Consider the following 16,901-nt stretch of genomic DNA (forward strand, 5'->3'; position numbering starts at 1 on the left):
AATAATTGTGTCTGGATTTCTTGATTTTCATTGACCTACTTTATTTTGTCCAATTGAGCTGAAAATTGACATGCTACTTGTTGATTGTGTCCTGTTTAGGTGTGAATTATTTGAGGATTTTTGGAATTGTTTTGGTATGCCTTTGATTGAAGTCATTCTGTTTGGACTTTTGGTGTTGTATTTGACCTAGTTTGTGGTATATTGTGCATGAATTGATGTTGGTGAATGGTATAAGCATGGGACCAATTGCATTTGCTTTTGAATGGTTTTAATTTGATTTTGGATTGGTTTGGCTTGCTGTTTAGAATTTTTTTCTCCCTTTTGGACCCTAGGCTTGGCCTAGGGGTCTAGTTTCTCACATTTGGTGTGGATTTTCAGGTTGAAATGCACAATGCTTAAGGAGGTTGCTTCAAGGCAATTTGAATTTAGTTTGGTTGATGTTTATAAACTAACTTGACTTTGTTTTGTAGGTTGTGATGCTTGAGCTTGGGCTTATAGCTTGCACTTGTGTGCATTAACTTGTGTTGCCTGTGCAGTTTAACTGATTAACATTTGCTGTTTACTGTTGGTTTGTCTGAGTACTGATGATACTTGATTGATTTCAGGTACATTTAGTCGCTTACAGTTCTTTAAGAACTTGCTTGCTGCTGCTTTGTTTTTAAACCACTTGAGGTAGGACTTCTATTCTTCATGTATTCTGGAAGACCTGGCCTGTTACTTGGCCAGGCAACTGTCTGAAGTCCTCCTTAAGAGGCGATGTTTGTGATTGTTTACATTTGTGCCAAGCAGGTGAAGACCTCTATGAGGCAATTGGTGGAAGCAAAGGGATATGCAATCTATCCCCCACTATCCTGTGAGTCGTCCCTCTGCTCACACGGCTGTGTGTTGATGCATTGGGACACAAACCCAAGATCTTGTGTTGTTGCACAATCGAGTCAGAGTCTTTGAGCGTAGAAGGGTCCCTCCATTCTGGACCCACGCTCCTTTGTCTGAAGCTCTCCCTGGTCAGGGATAAGAGCTGTGAAGTCTAATCTTCACTCACCTTTCATCTGCTTCACCTTAGCCTCGCAATGGCAAGGTTAAGAGCGAATACTACCCATGTACAGATGACTTGCTTCGGCAGTCAAACCCATTGTTTGAGCCTCACTTGACTGGTTATAGTGTGTGCTATGTGAATATTTGCTTGAAATGCTTGTTTTGATCTGTATGCTTGTATGCTTGCTTTATTCCTGGATAGGATTAGCTTGCAGTTGTGCAAGTAGGTAGAAACCTGAACATAGGGTAACGATGCATGACAACACTAGGCTCGAGTCCAGCTCCCTGGTAGTGTGTCTTCCCTTGGTTTCTGGCATGTTCTTCCTTTCCCTTTCAGGGGAACTACATCGCCCTGATCCTCGTTCCAGACGAGGTATGTAGGCAGGAGACCGCGCGAGGTCTCTCCGGGCACCCTTTTCTTTTTTGCGTGTGTTTTGTTTGGCAGCTATCAGGCTCGAGTGCCCGACTCCCTGTTAGTCTGTGTGTGCCGTTTCTTCTGACGTCTCAGCGTCTCTTCTGGCTTGCTTGATGACTTGTAGGCTCGAGTTCCCGACTCCCTACTAGTTTGCATGTTCTTTCTTTCCCTTTCGAGGGGAACTACATCGCCCTGATCCTTGTTCCAGACGAGGTATGTAGGCAGGAGGTCGTGCGAGACCTCTCCGGGCACCTTTTTTCTTTTTTGCGTGTGTTTGCTTGTTATCTTCTTGCGTGTATTTTGGTTCGGATGCCGACGTAAGTCCAGTGATTGGCGGTCGGGCTCCGCGTTTGCCTTTTGTGTGTGTTTTGGTTCGGATGCTGATATAAGTCCAGTGATTGGCATTCAGGCTCCATGTTTGCCTGTGTTTGTGTTTGCTTGTTTGGCGTGCGTGAGCCGAACTACGGCAGCTCTGATTCTCGTTCCAGACGAGATACGTAGGCATAGGATGCGACGTCCTATCGAGCTCTCTTCCCCTTAACCCCACCTGTGTTGTCTACGGTGCGTGTGTGTGTGTGATGTTTTAGCAACCTTTTCTTTTCTTAGAGCGTGGATCCCGTCGAGTACGACGGACGTGAGGGGTGCTAATACCTTCCCCTTGCGTAACCGACTCCCTTACCCTTTCTCTTTGGTCGCGAGACCACGTCTTTTCCAGGTTTCTCTGAGCGTTTCCTTTCCCTATCTTGGGATAAATAACGCGCAGTGGCGGCTCTGTGTTGTGTTTTTATTTCAGCCCGCCGGTTGTTTTTTCGCGGATGCGACACTAGGCAAAAATGAGCGTCTTGGTGGATTGAAAACCCGAAAGGGCGGTCCAGGCAAAAGTTAGAGACATAAACATAAAATAATCATCCCGGTAGATTAATCCTGAAAATGTAATCTAGGCAAAAGTTAGGGATTATGGCTAGTAAATGCATCAGGCTAGACTTGATCGTTTGAAGCAATAGTGCCCATTGCAGATTCCTTTTCTGTCATCCTCGACCGAAGTCCAGAGCATAGTGGAATTCAAAGTTTCTAGGGAGAATGATAGTCATTGTATTTCAATGTAGCACTTTCCATATATTTACCATTTTCCAACTTTGTAATGATCCATGGAGTCACGCCATTTACGGACTACCATTATATCAATAAATATTGGTATGAGATGCTCTCATTTGCTCATGGGTACCGTGCATCCGTCTGCACTTCAACAGGGGCAACCCCTTTCTCACTTGTTTATGGCATGGAAGTTATGCTCCCCATAGATGTTGAGATCCCATCATTGCGTGTCTTGATGGAAGCCAAGTTGACAGACGTTGAATGGTGTCTTGAAGAAAAGAGGTTGACTGCCATGTGTCACGGTCAGTTATATCAGCAAAGAATGAAGAAGGAATTTGATAAGAAGGTCATGCCTCGTGTATCTAGAGAAGGTGACCTTGTGCTAAAAAAGATTCTATCTTTCAAACCAGACGCTAAAGGCAAATGGACTCCTAATTATGAAGGCCTATATGTTGTTAAGAGAGCCTTTTCAGGCGGTGCTTTGATTCTTACAACTATGGATGATGAAGAGGTCACTCGTCCTATGAATGTTGATGCAATCTATAAATACTTCGCCTAAAAAAGAAAAGAACAACTTCGTAAGTTGAAAACCCGAAAGGGCGACTTAGGCAAAAATGAGCGTCTCGGTGGATTGAAAACCCGAAAGGGAGATCCACGCAAAAATTAGAGACATAAAACAGGAAATTCATCCCGATAGATTGAGTACCCCACCTTGGGGAAATCTATGCAAAAATAGGGATTATGGCAAGTAATTGTAGTCGGTTGATCCCCCAGTCATGGGAGCAGTTTTGAGCAAGTCAGCCAGTTCTGATTCATCATTACTAACCGAAGCCAAGAGCGCGGCGGATATTGAAGTTGGTAGAAGTATTAGTGATCATTGTATTCAATGTAGCCTTTTTTCAAGTAAATTACCATTTTCAACTTTTGTAAAGATCTATGGAGTCTTGTCATTTACAGACTACCATTCTGTTAAATAAAGTTGAACTTTTTATCCAATTGTTTCTACTCTTATTTATTTTCCAGCTAAATAGAATTGAATTTTATGATGATAACTTGGAAATAAATTAATAAAAATCCTTTTTCTTAAAAAAATGAAAACAATTACTTTAAAAAGAAATCAATTTCAGTAAGGAATATCAATAGCAATCTGAGAACATGTGAGTTCTAAAGTGTGAAGCATTGTTGGACTTCCCAAGAAGTTGGTTTGATATCCTTTTGCCCCCCAACAGTAAGTCAGGTTTACCCAACGGAGTTTGTGGATCACCTCCACAGTTGAGTTGTAGGCTCACATCCTCAACGATTTTCCTGGACCGCATACAAAGTATTATCTCCTGTAGTCCCCAGTGGAGCTCATTTCTCATTCCCATCAGTGTTGATTCGTAGCAGTGTTTGATTTGGTCCCCTGCGAGGTTATCTCCCATTTGATATGGCGTTGATCTAAAATTCCCCGCAGAATTGTCAATTTGGATCCTCGACAAATCTTTTCTCTTTCCTCAGTCAGGGTTGAGACATTCAAAGCCAGATGATTTGTATCCATCCCCCAACATGTTTCTCCAGTTGGTGTTTCCATCTTGTTAAGATTAGCCGAGTGTTGTAGCGATGATTCAAATCTGTGACATTTGTATCCTTTGCAATAGTTTTGTCAGCATAATCATCAATCCTATACAAACATATTCATACATCAGACATTTCATTCACATTTTTATCGCATTAGATTTCATTATTTTGTTTCCCTATTTTGGTGACATTATTTCCCCATACAGGTTTGGTGCGTCTGCCCTCTTTCAATTGTAGAGTGCCAGCCCCTTAGGAAGAAAGAATTTAACCTTTCTCATTCCCCACTGAGTTATTTCCTTGTGGATGATTATTATTCCAGTTTCCTCCCCAGTTAATTATCTGGATGGAACCACTCCCCTTCAGTTATATCCTCATTGGGTTGAGTCTTTGTTTGATCATTTCTTTCTAGTTACCTAGATAGATACTTTTGGTCCCCCGAGAGTCTATTGCCCAGTAACTGGTAATATTCTTCTCGATTCTTGAGTACTTTACTTTTTCCCAATACCCAGTAAAAATAATCGAATTCCTTTATTTTCCCCCCAGCATACTCGTTTTCACGTTTCCCCAGGCAGTCTATCCTTGATATGTTCATCCTAATTGGTGACTGATATTCTCCCCTTATGGTTTTCTACCCAGTAAAAAGGTAGTTTTAATCCCTATTTCATTCCCCAGAAAGTTAATCCTTGATATGTTCATCCTAACCGATGACGGGTTTTCTTTTCTTTGCGGTCTTCTGCCCAGTGACAGATAGTTGTAAATCCTGCTTCCCCCTGCTGAGTCTATCCTTGATATGTTCACCTTGACCGGTGACAAATATTCTCTCTTTGGTATTCTATCCAGTAATCGATAGATATAATTCCTACTGTTTCCAGGAAGTTTATCCTTGATATGTTCATCCTAACCGGTGACAGATATTCTTCCTCTGAGATATCCTCGATATGATCACTTTAACACATGACGGATATCCTCTCTCTTTGGTCTTCTGCCCAGTAACTGGTAGTTGTAAGCCCTATTTGATATTTTCCCCAGTAGGCTATTCTTACCTAGTAACTGGTAATGAATACACCTCCTTTTTCCTCAATGCGTCATCCTTGATATGTGTACCCTAATCGGTAATGAATACCTCTATGTCAGAATATGTTATCTTCCTACCCAGTAACCGGTAATAGATAATGTACTTCTAGTACTCCTGTGTTGAAGTTCATTCTTCCACAGTTGAGTTTGAGTGCATATTTCCTCAATGAAATCACCAATCCCCTGTTTGGTTCGAGTATTTCAATTTTGTTCTAATTTAGCCACTTCCCCCTGTAGATTTCCCTTATCCCTGACCGAGTCTTTCCGTTGATTTATCTTTTTGGAATTCCCTCGTGTCTCCAGCAATTTTCAAGTCGTAGCCTGGCCTACGCACAACAGCTTATCCCCAGAGTCTCTGTCTCCCCAGTAACGTTTTCCTTATGGAATGCATTATACTCCTGTAGACTTTCAGTCTCTCCGGATTCTTTTCTTTTGTGGCAATATTTTCCCCACAAAGATTATTCTTAGCATTTTATTACATATGCATCATGAGGTCTCTTAGGGACCAAAATTTGTTTCTATATGTTGTTATTTAAGTCCATTCTACTAAGTCGATCCGAAGATTTTAACCTTCAAATCCTCACTTAGAATTTCCTTAAGTAGGGGCAAGTGTAAGACCTCAATTTTGACCCTAAGATCCCTCATGCTATCTCATCATATGCATGGGCTTTGGGATCACACCTTGGCATCCTCCTTACCCCTCATTCATTGGCTTTGAATTGGGAGAGGTAACCAAGCACATTTGATTGTATTACACTTTGTTTTTCATTTTTTACTAACCAAAATACCAAAAATATGTCAATGTATAGTTTGTTACTTTTGTAGGTAGTGTGTGCATCCACCAATGCCTCATCAAGTTCATATCTAGGGTTTGAGACCCTCAATGAAAGGAGGCTAATCAATAAATGGTTCACATTGACTCTCGACATCATGTATGGATCCCCATCATCTTCACATATCATTTTTATCAAGAATTCACCAAGAGTTTGAAGCTTGTTTGCCTTTGAAGCCCTAATTCATGTGGGTATCTTGTGTGACTTCCTCAACACGTTTCTTCAACATTTGATCAAATATTTAAAGGAATACTTCATATTAAATCATATTATGCATATATGATCCTCCATGAGTCCCAAAAATCAAGGTAATGTCAAGCTAGCAAGTTGGTTCATGGTGGTTGACTAGAGAAAGTCAACTAGTCAAAACTAGGGTTCCCTAGACCCTATCTCCTATAATTTTTGTCATATGAAAATGATTCAAAGAGAAACGTCACTCCTTATGACATTCCAAACAAATTTCATGTTGAAGTCAAGAGCTAGTTTTGCTTGGAAATTCAGTTTTTCTGGTGAAAGATTATAGGTCATTTTGTCTAAACCCTAGTTAGGAGGTCAACTTCCCAAGATCATAACTTGATCAATTTTTATGCGATGAAATCCATTAAAATTCCATGATCAAATTCAAGATTTTCTCTTCAACGTTGATGTTTGGAAGAAGTTCAATTTCAACTTGCAAATGCATGTGCCAAGAGGAAATATGATAGGTCATTTTGGGCCACTACCATTGAACAAGTGATTTTCCTCAACTTCTAAAATGCATAACTCCTTCATGCCAAATCCAAATGAGGTCAAATTGGTGACAAAATTGAAGAGGCTTGAAAAATATACCACTTTTATGAAGGAAAGTTTTCAATTTGAAGTCCATAACAAAAGTTATTCAAGGTGGAAGAAGTGAACATTTGACTTGATACTTAGAAAAATTTCATTTATGTTTTATTTTCCAAACTTCCACCTCCAAATTCGTCATGATCCAAGTTTAAAATGGAAAAGTGTTCAACATGAAAGTTGTTCCCCCTGATCTCAAATTTCCAAAAAGTCCAACATCATCTCATTTGGATCAATACTGAAGGACTTGCGCAAGGGTGCAATGCATGGTACCATTTGGAGGATTCTCATGTTCAATTTCATTTCAACATTGCATGGCTTAGTGCATTGCTTCGAGCATCTCATGTGCATCTCATGATGCAATTTCTATTTTTGATTTTTCATTTGTTTTTAATTGTTTAAAAATATTTTTAAGTCTTTTAAAATTCTGAAAAATTTTCTCCAAGGTCTTTTGACCTTGTTTGACCTATGATAAACCTCATGGCCATTTATTTGGTGTTTTGATGAGGTTTTAGGAATTTGGCAAACCATATTTAATTTAAATGCCTTATTTTAGTATTTTTAATTTGAATAAATGCCAAATAATTTTGTTGACCAATTGTGATGGCTTGTTTGTGTTTGACATTTGTTGTTGGGCCTTGATCAAGGTTGATTTGACTTTGTCAAATTAATATCATTGGATTTAGGGGATTGATGGAATGTATATTCCATCTCCCAAAATGAATGAATGATATTAATTTGGTAAAAGTCCTCCTTTGATCAATTTGAGATTTCATCTATTCCCCTCCCACTTCATCTCATTCCCCTTCTTTATGCATTCATCTTTGGGAACTTTTTTAGAACATGATCTACAGGTTTTTTATCCTTAGTTCACTCCTTTGGGATGGTTCTTACCCAGACCCCATGCTCGTGACTTGCAACAAACCCTTGATTCTTGGTTGATCCAATCAAGTCATATCAATATCAATGGAACTTGGGTGTTGATAAGGTGTAAACCATAATCCACCAAAATGGATGATTGATCTTGACGATGATCTGATTCATCCCTTGACCTTTGTTTGCCTTATGTGCGATCCCTTATTTGTGATTGTTGCATTCATGCATTCATGCGCATCATAACATTCATCACACAAAAATTTCAAGGAACTAAGGTGTCATTTGCAAATGTTTTCAGACCATGGATTATGGACGAAGGAACACTAAGAAGTATAGTTTCAGATGTCCCAACTTGAAAGAGGTAAGGAAGCTAGCATCTTTTGTATTAGATCCCTTGGACTTCAAACAACACCATGGAAAGCTTCTATATATCTTGTCTCCTGATGTGGTTGAAGGACTTTCGAGTGTGCTAGTGCAGTTTTATGATCCTCTCTACCGCTGTTTCACTTTCCCAGATTTTCAACTTGTGCCTACATTGGAGGAGTATTCTCATCTTTTGGGGATACCTATTTCTAGTAGAGTTCCTTTTAGTGGATTGGAGGAGATTCCCCGATCTAGTATTATTGTTGAAGCTCTTCACTTAAAGAAGTCTGAGATAGAGGCTCATTGGATGAAGAAAGGAGGGTTATTTGGTTTGCCATCTGATTTCCTCATCAAAGAAGCTACTGCTTTTGCTCAAGCCGGTAGTGTGGACACTTTTGAAGCTATCTTTGTGTTTCTCATTTATGGATTAGCTTTGTTCCCAAACATTGATGGTTTTGTTGATGTTAACGCCATTAGACTTTTCTTGATTGGGAATCCTGTGCCTACTTTGTTGGGTGATATGTATTTCTCTTTGCATCTAAGGAATTCTAAGGGTGGGGGAACGATTGTCTGTTGCATTCCTCTTCTATACAAGTGGTTTATTTCGCACTTGCCTCAGACACCGGCTTTTGTGGAGAACAAACAATGTCTACGGTGGTCTCAGAGACTTATGTCTTTCACTAATGATGATATAGTTTGGTATGATCCTTCTTTGGGCAGTTTGGACATTATTGATAGTTGTGGTGAATTCTCTAATGTGCCTCTCATTGGTACACAAGGAGGAATTGACTACAATCCTGCTTTGGCTCGTCGTCAACTTGGGTTCCCCTTGAAAGACAAGCCTAATAACACTTTATTAGAAGATCTTTTCTATCAAGAGGGTAAAGATTCCCAACATTTGAAGTAGAAGATTGTGCATGCTTGGCATAATGTGCATAGGAAAGGAAGATCCGAGCTTGGTCCGCGAATTGTGTAGCTTTGGAAGCTTACACTCTTTGGGTGAAGAAGAGAGCTTTGAAGTTGAAGATGCCTTATCCTTGTGAAAGACATATGCCTATTGTTGTGGTTGAGCCATTAACTCTCCCTAACCAAGATGTAGAGAAGGTGGAAGACGCGCTCATCAAGATGAAGCAAGAGAATGACATGTGGGAAACGCCTTTCCGTGCTTTGAGCAAGAAGCAGGAAGAGTGGAGTCTAAGGACAAAGATGCACTTATTAAGCTACTAGAAGACTGAGTGATGAAGAGACAGAGAGAGCCAGAGGTTTCATCTTCTAGCATGCCTCAGCCTTCCGTTGCTTGGAAGAAGATTGTTGACCAACTTGTCCTCGAGAAGACTCAGATGAAGGCTTCTTTTGAGACCGAGATCCGTCGCATTCGAAGGAAGTACACGCCTACAGCCAGGTCTTCTGACATTGTTATTAGGGATCCTTAGGATGACTAGTCTCCTTTTCTCTTGTATTTTTCATTTGGTTTATGAAATTGTACTCAGTGTAATCCTTCCAATTTATATAAATAAAAAGAGATTTTTGGTCATATAAACGTGTTGCAATTGCCATTTGAATATATATATATATATATATATATATATATATATATATATATATATATATTTGCAAATGATATAGTAAGTTCCTTGAAAATAAAAATAATCAAGCATTGCATTTCATGCATCATTTGCATAAGAAGGTTTTCGCCAGATGTCTGATTGGTGTTTCTTCTATGCTTTAGCTAAGCTGACTCACCGGTATAATACCTGAGCCAATCATCTGAGAATCATGGAGCACCTAGAGCAAGAGAATAGAGAATTGAAGGACGAGATCGCCCGCCTGACTGCCATGATGGAGTCAGTTCTTGACACTCAGAGTCAATCTTCTCCAACGCCTGCAACTCCTCCTGCGAGGACTGTTATTTCAGAGGTGGTTACCTCTAACGTGCCTGCTGCTGCCGCCCATTTCGCGCCAACTATTCCTGTTAGATTCCCATGGGGAATGCCGTCCAACTTTGTGCCCGAAGGCTTTGCGCCTACCTTTGCTTCCATGCCGGCACCTATCCCGGTCATGTCCGTGCCTCCTCCCGTTGTGCACACTTTGCCCCCCATAGAGGACACCATTTATCACTCTGATGCGTCTGAGGGTCCGGATGTCTATGAGAAAATGGATGAAATGAACGATCAGTTTCTTGAGTTGCGCAAGGAATTGAAGACACTGAGAGGTAAAGATCTGTTTGGGAAGAGTGCTACCGAGTTATGTTTGGTGCCCAACATCAAGATCCCAGTGAAGTTTAAAGTGCCTGACTTTGAAAAGTATAAGGGGAACTCTTGGCCGCTCAGTCATCTTGTGATGTATGCTCGCAAGATGTCTACTCAGACCGAGAATAATCAATTGTTTATCCACTACTTCCAAGATAGTCTGACCGGCGCTGCGCTCCGTTGGTACATGGGATTGGATAGTGCCAGCATTTGCACTTTCAATGATTTGGAGGAGGCTTTTGTCAAGCAGTATAAGTATAATGTGGACATAGCGCCAGATAGAGACCAACTGAGGTCTATGTCTCAGAAGGATAAAGAGACATTTAAAGAGTATGCGCATCGATGGAGGGAGTTGGCTTCCCATATCACTCCTCCTTTGGAGGAAAAAGAAATGACAAAGATCTTCTTGAAAACTCTGAGTTCATTTTCTTATGAACGAATGATTGCTAGTGCCCCAGTGACTTTAGCGAAATGGTAAACATGGGGATGAGGCTTGAAGAAGGAGTCCGAGAGGGACGTTTGTCAAGAGATGAGGCATCAACAAGCAAGAGGTGTGGTAGTAATTTTAGTAAGAAGAAAGACAATAAGACGAATGCAATAAGAAGTGGGAGGCAGAGGAGGCCTCAGATCAGAAGGAATCCACCATCCCGTCAACAACATCATCATCAAGTATCTTCCGTTCTCCCGGTATTTTCTAATCAACAATTAACACCAGTTCAACAACACCAATGTCACCAATAACAACCGCAACAACGAACAAACACCTACAACAACAACAATACCAACAACAATCATCAACAACAAAACTTCGAAAGGAAGAAGGTCTCTTTTTACCCGATTCATATGTCTTACGCAGAGCTTTATCCATCCTTGGTTCTCAAGAACCTGATCCAACCAAGAAACCCGCCACAGATTCCAGAACCACTTCCTTGGTGGTATAAACCTGAGCTCCATTGTGCTTTTCATCAAGGAGCACCCGGACATGATATCGAAAATTGTTATCCGATCAAGTATGAGGTTCAGAAATTGATGAAGAGTGGTATGGTGTACTTCGAGGACCATGCGCCGAATGTGAAAGCAAACCCGTTGCCCGCTAATGGGAACTCTTCTGTGAATATGGTGGATGGTTGTCCTGGGGAATTTAAAGTTTTTGATGTGCGTTTCATCAGGAGGTCCTTAGTGCAAATGCATAAGGATGTTTGTTTGGTAAGTGATTGTGAGCATGACCATGATGGTTGTGCTGTTTGTAGTGTTAACCCGAGGGGTTGTGAAGTTATGAAAAGGGACATTCAACGGCTGATGGATGAAGGCATGATCCAAATTGTTCAATCCCGTCATGTAGATGACGATGTTAATGTCATAGTGCCTGTTTTCAAGCAACCTGAGAAGTTGGTAATCCAGTACGACTCCAGTAACAACAATAATCAAAGATCAGTATCGTCGTTGGTAATACGGTTAGCGGGCCCAGTCCCGTATTCATCTGATAAAGCTGTGCCGTATTAGTATAATTCTACAATGATGAAAGATGGTCTAGAGGTCCCGTTACCTACGACTAGTTCAGTAGTGAGCATTGTTGATGTTACTAAGGTGACCTGCAGTGGTTGAGTGTTTGAGCCGGTGTTCCCAAAGGACAAATAAGAATCGGTTGTGAGTAAGAAAGTGGAAGTGCCTGTTGAAGGCCCAGTTGGTTGTTCAAAAGATAAGTCTGGTGAATCCAGCAACTTGAAACCCAATGATGATGATGAGGTACTTCAGTTAATTAAAATAAGCGAGTTGAATGTGGTAGAGCAGTTGCTCCAAGCCCCCTCGAAGATCTCAGTGTTGTCTCTGCTCATGAATTCTGAAGCGTACAGAGAAGCACTGCAGAGAGTTCTAGAGCAAGATTTTGTAGAACATGATGTTACAGTGGATCAATTCGATCATATTGTGGCTTGATAACATGAAACTATATCACATTTTTAGACTTGATTTAATTAAATTATATCGTTATTTGATTCAATTTATTTTATATTATTTGATATTACTCGGTATTTTCCTATTATTTATTTCAGGTATCATTATTTAAAGCACGTGTGAAAAAGAAACAAGAGGGGTGCAAAAAGAGGATTTTCTAGGAAAAGCACAAGCTGAAGCACAAAAGCCCAGCCCACGTTTGGAAAAAAGGAAATGGCTGTCACGACCGCCACGAGCACATGCCGATCGCCACGTCCTAAAACCTAGTGTTACGACCGTAACACATAATGTGACGGACGTCACACATTCCATCCTATATTTTAGGCTTTACGTGCGTAACGGAGTGGACGGTTTCCCCTAAATTTTCTCCTGCACTCGTAGACGTTTTGAATGACACTGAAGACCCATTCTAGGAAACAGTTATTTTGGGAGGTGAATATAAATACACCTCACAAAAGCCAATGGAAGCTTCTCTCTTCGCCGTACAACTTTTCCAGCATTATTTTTCCAACACTCTAAATTTCCAAGCAATTTATTTCCTTTTCTTTTCTAGTTTAATTTCCGAAGCATACAGTTTATTTTCTCACGATAGTTTCTACACCGGAAAGTATTGTGTAATTTTATTGGATCTAACCTTACGTTAGATCATAGTATTTTATTTCCTTATTTTTACTTTCCTATCTGATTGAGAATTGTGAAGAACAAATCCAACCGACTTGTGGTGGAGTGTTCGAGCATCGAAGCTAGGAGATAAAATCCTGAATTCTAGTATTTTTCCAGGTTCATTAATTAATTAATTTATCGTTTTAATTTACATATGCTTTGTTCCGCTGTTTATATATATTGTTTGTTTGATATGGCCGTATTTATGCATGATTATTGTTTGTGCATGTTTATCATGTCTGGCTAATTAATTTAGATATCGGTATGTAAAGTAAGCGGAATAAAGGAATTCGAATTGAGTTGGTTTTAAAATTTATTTCAAAATATAGTCACTCTTTTTCTGGTCTCAATTTACAGAGTTAATACCAAGGTTTTTGTACGAGAGTAAAAGACATAAAGAAGTTAAAATCAATAGAACGACGGTTTGAGTTTTTAACTGGACAGTGTAAATTGAACATTGACTTTAAATCAGGGCGAAAGCAATTTTTAAGGTTAATTAAATTCTAATCATTTTCAAAAATTATTTTTAAAAGTTAAATGTGAGGACGAGAGTTAAGCATTTAAGTTTAATCATATAATCTAAGTCAACAGAGCGAGAGTTTGAGACGAGGGTGTTTAAACGGTTAGTATTTTCTCAAAAGGAGTTTCTATAAATTCTATTATTTTCAAAAAGTGATTTTAGATTTAACGAAATAGTGAGAGCGTATGTTAAAATATAAGGTCGTAGTCTAATTCAACAGAGCGAGAGTTTGAGGAAAAAACTTTTAATTAATAATGTCTACTGAAAAGACTTATTTTAAAATTAAGAAAATGACCAACGAAGATTTGATTCCCCAATTACGACGAACTACATACTGATATCCATATTATTTGATATTTTATCTAGATCCAAATTTAGTTTTACTTTTCCCCCTAATCATTAAAGTATCATCCGCCTTAGCTTTACGCAGTAACCCTAGAAAAATGGTAGATAGGTTCATTAAGTCCCTGTGGGATCGATATCTTTTAAAACTACGCGATTAGACTGTGCACTTGCAGTTAGTACCCCGATAGACTCATAAAGTCGCGATCAAGTTTTTGGCGCCGTTGCCGGGGACTTTTATTTAGTCCATATCGTAACTCTTCTGTTACGCTGTAGAGACTAAGGCAATTTTTATTTTTTTCCCTTTTTCGTTGATTTGTATGCCACACACTCGCTCACAAGGCGAGTCGTACTACTTACGAATCAACGACGTTGAACGATATCTCTGATTATTACGACGAATTCGGGAGTATCGTGCTAGATACAATCTTCCTCCAATCGAAATTCCTGATCTCAAAAATCTCCTTCCTTTAACGATACCAGTGATGGCCGAACCAGCTCGTGCTCTTCGAGATTACGCTGCTCCATCGCAGGATGAGCCGCATTCGAGTATTGCTCCACCCGCAATCGAAGCGAACAACTTCGAACTTAAACCTTCGCTGTTGAAGGCAGTGCAACAGAATCAATTTTCTGGAAATCTTACCGAGGATCCAAACCTTCATTTATCTGTATTTGTCCAATACGCTGACACTATTAAAGCTAATGGTGTCACTTCAGAGGCAATTCGACTTCGTCTCTTTCCTTTCTCGTTAAGAGATAAAGCTAGAAGATGGCTTCAGTCTCTTCCTTCCAACTCAGCCACCACATGGAATGAGTTGAAGAAAGTCTTTCTTGCCCGATATTTTCCTCCAAGCAAAATAGCTATGTTGAGAGCCCAGATAAATGGATTTAAGAAAAAAGATAACGAATCTCTTTGCGAAGCATGGGAAAGATACAAGGACATGATGAGACTTTGTCCACACCATGGTTTAGAAGACTGGTTAGTAATTCACACCTTCTATAATGGTCTCTTGTACAACACAAGGTTAACAATAGACGCCGCCGCCGGTGGTGCGCTTATGGATAAACCTTACACCGACGCTTATCAACTTATCGAGAGCATGGCCCAAAATCATTATCAGTGGGGAAGCGACCGAACAGTGGTAGAAAAACCTCAAACGAAAGTTGGCATGTACGAGATAAGTAGCCTTGATCATGTTAATGCAAAAGTGGATGCTCTTGCCCAGAAAATTGAAAGTTTAAACGTATCACCTCCAGCCACTGTGGTTGCCGTAACTCAAAATTGCGAGGTCTGTGGAATTCAAGGTCACACTCCTACAGATTATCAACTCCTAACAGGAATTCAAACAGATCAGGTGAACTATGTTCAAGGTAATCCTTACTCGAATACCTATAACTCAAACTGGAAGAACCATCCTAATTTTTCATATAAAAGTAACAACGCTTTATACGCACCAAGTCAAGCTCCCAGTCAAGCTCCAGCTGTACCACCTGGATATCAAAAGCCGACCCCATCTACACCTAACAATAACGTTCCTAGGAAATCCAACTTGGAAATCATGATGGAGAACTTCATAGCTTCTCAACAGCAAACCAATAAAGAGTTCTTAAACCAGAATGTACACACTAGCGAACAGATTAAACAACTAGCAAGTAAAGTAGATGCCCTGGCTACCCATAACAAAATGCTGGAAACACAAATCTCGTAAGTATCTCAACAACAAGCGCCTACTGCTGCCCCAACTGGTGCATTTCCTGGACAGCCACAACCTAATCTGAAAGGCCACGCTCATGCAATTATATTACGAAGTGGTACAGAGGTAGAAGGACCATCTGACCCAAGGATTGAGAACCAAAACTCTAAAAAGTCAACTGAGGAAGAAATTAAACCTAAGGAAAAGGAAGAGTGTAATAAGGAAACCGTAGAAAAAAAAGAACCTTATGTACCTCCACCGCCTTACAAACCACCTATCCCTTATCCTCAAAGGCTAATTAAAACCAAAGACGCAGGCCAATTTAAAAAATTTGTTGACCTACTGAAACAATTAAACATCACAATTCCTTTTACAGAAGCTATTACACAAATGCCCTCATATGCTAAGTTCTTAAAAGAAATTTTATCTAATAAAAGGAAACTTGAAGATAACGAAACCGTTACACTCACTGCTGAGTGTAGCGCAATAATCCAAAATATGCCTCCTAAACTTAAAGATCCTGGTAGTTTTTCTATACCCTGTCATATAGGAAAATTTGTCATAGACAAAGCTTTATGCGATTTAGGAGCCGGTATCAGTGTTATGACCTTGTCCATATGCAAGAAACTTGAAATGGGAGAATTAAGATCAACTAAAATGTCTGTGCAATTAGCAGATCGTTCTGTTAGATATCCCGTAGGAATTCTTGAAAACATTCCCGTGCGCATAGGTCAATTCTACATTCCCACCGATTTTATAATTATGGACATAAGAGAAGATGAAGTCACCCCCATTATATTGGGAAGACCCTTCTTAACAACTACCGGTGCTATCATAGACGTAAAACGAGGACGACTCACTTTCGAAGTAGGAGAAGAGAAAATTGAGTTTATTCTTTCCAAATTTTTGAAAGCACCTGCAATAGAAGACACATGTTACGTCATGGATATCATCGATGAATGCATAAAAGAAACAGAATTCGAAAATGACGATTTGTTCGACTATCATGTAGAAGACAGACTGAACCAATGTTTAGCAATAACATCAGATCCTACGCAATGCCTTAAGAAACCAACCCTCGACCTGAAAACACTTCCCAAAAATATGAGATAAGAATTCCTAGACCTAGAACTTGAACGACCAGTAATAGTCAATGCAGACCTAGGAAAACTCGAAACCGAAAAAATCATACATATCTTAAGAAAATATCCAACCGCATTAGGATACAACATCACCGATCTTAAAGGGATAAGTCCTTTTATTTGTATGCACCGCATCATGCTAGAAGAAGACTGTAAGACTTATAGGGAACATCAGAGAAGACTAAACCCGATCATGAGTGAGGTAGTGAAGAAGAAAGTAACGAAGTTATTAGAGGCAGGTATCATATATCCTATATCCGATAGA

General features: G+C 39.8%; 1 non-coding gene across 1 annotated transcript; it reads right to left on the bottom strand.

Annotated features, from left to right (window-relative positions):
* Positions 1–14,663: 14,663 nt before the first annotated feature.
* LOC127098776 (small nucleolar RNA R71) lies at positions 14,664–14,770 on the bottom strand. The gene has a single exon (XR_007793473.1). It is a non-coding gene; the product is annotated as a small nucleolar RNA R71 (small nucleolar RNA).
* Between the last annotated feature and the right edge of the window lie 2,131 nt (positions 14,771–16,901).

Source organism: Lathyrus oleraceus, chromosome 6 (genome assembly GCF_024323335.1).
Source record: "Lathyrus oleraceus cultivar Zhongwan6 chromosome 6, CAAS_Psat_ZW6_1.0, whole genome shotgun sequence".
NCBI lineage: Eukaryota > Viridiplantae > Streptophyta > Magnoliopsida > Fabales > Fabaceae > Lathyrus > Lathyrus oleraceus.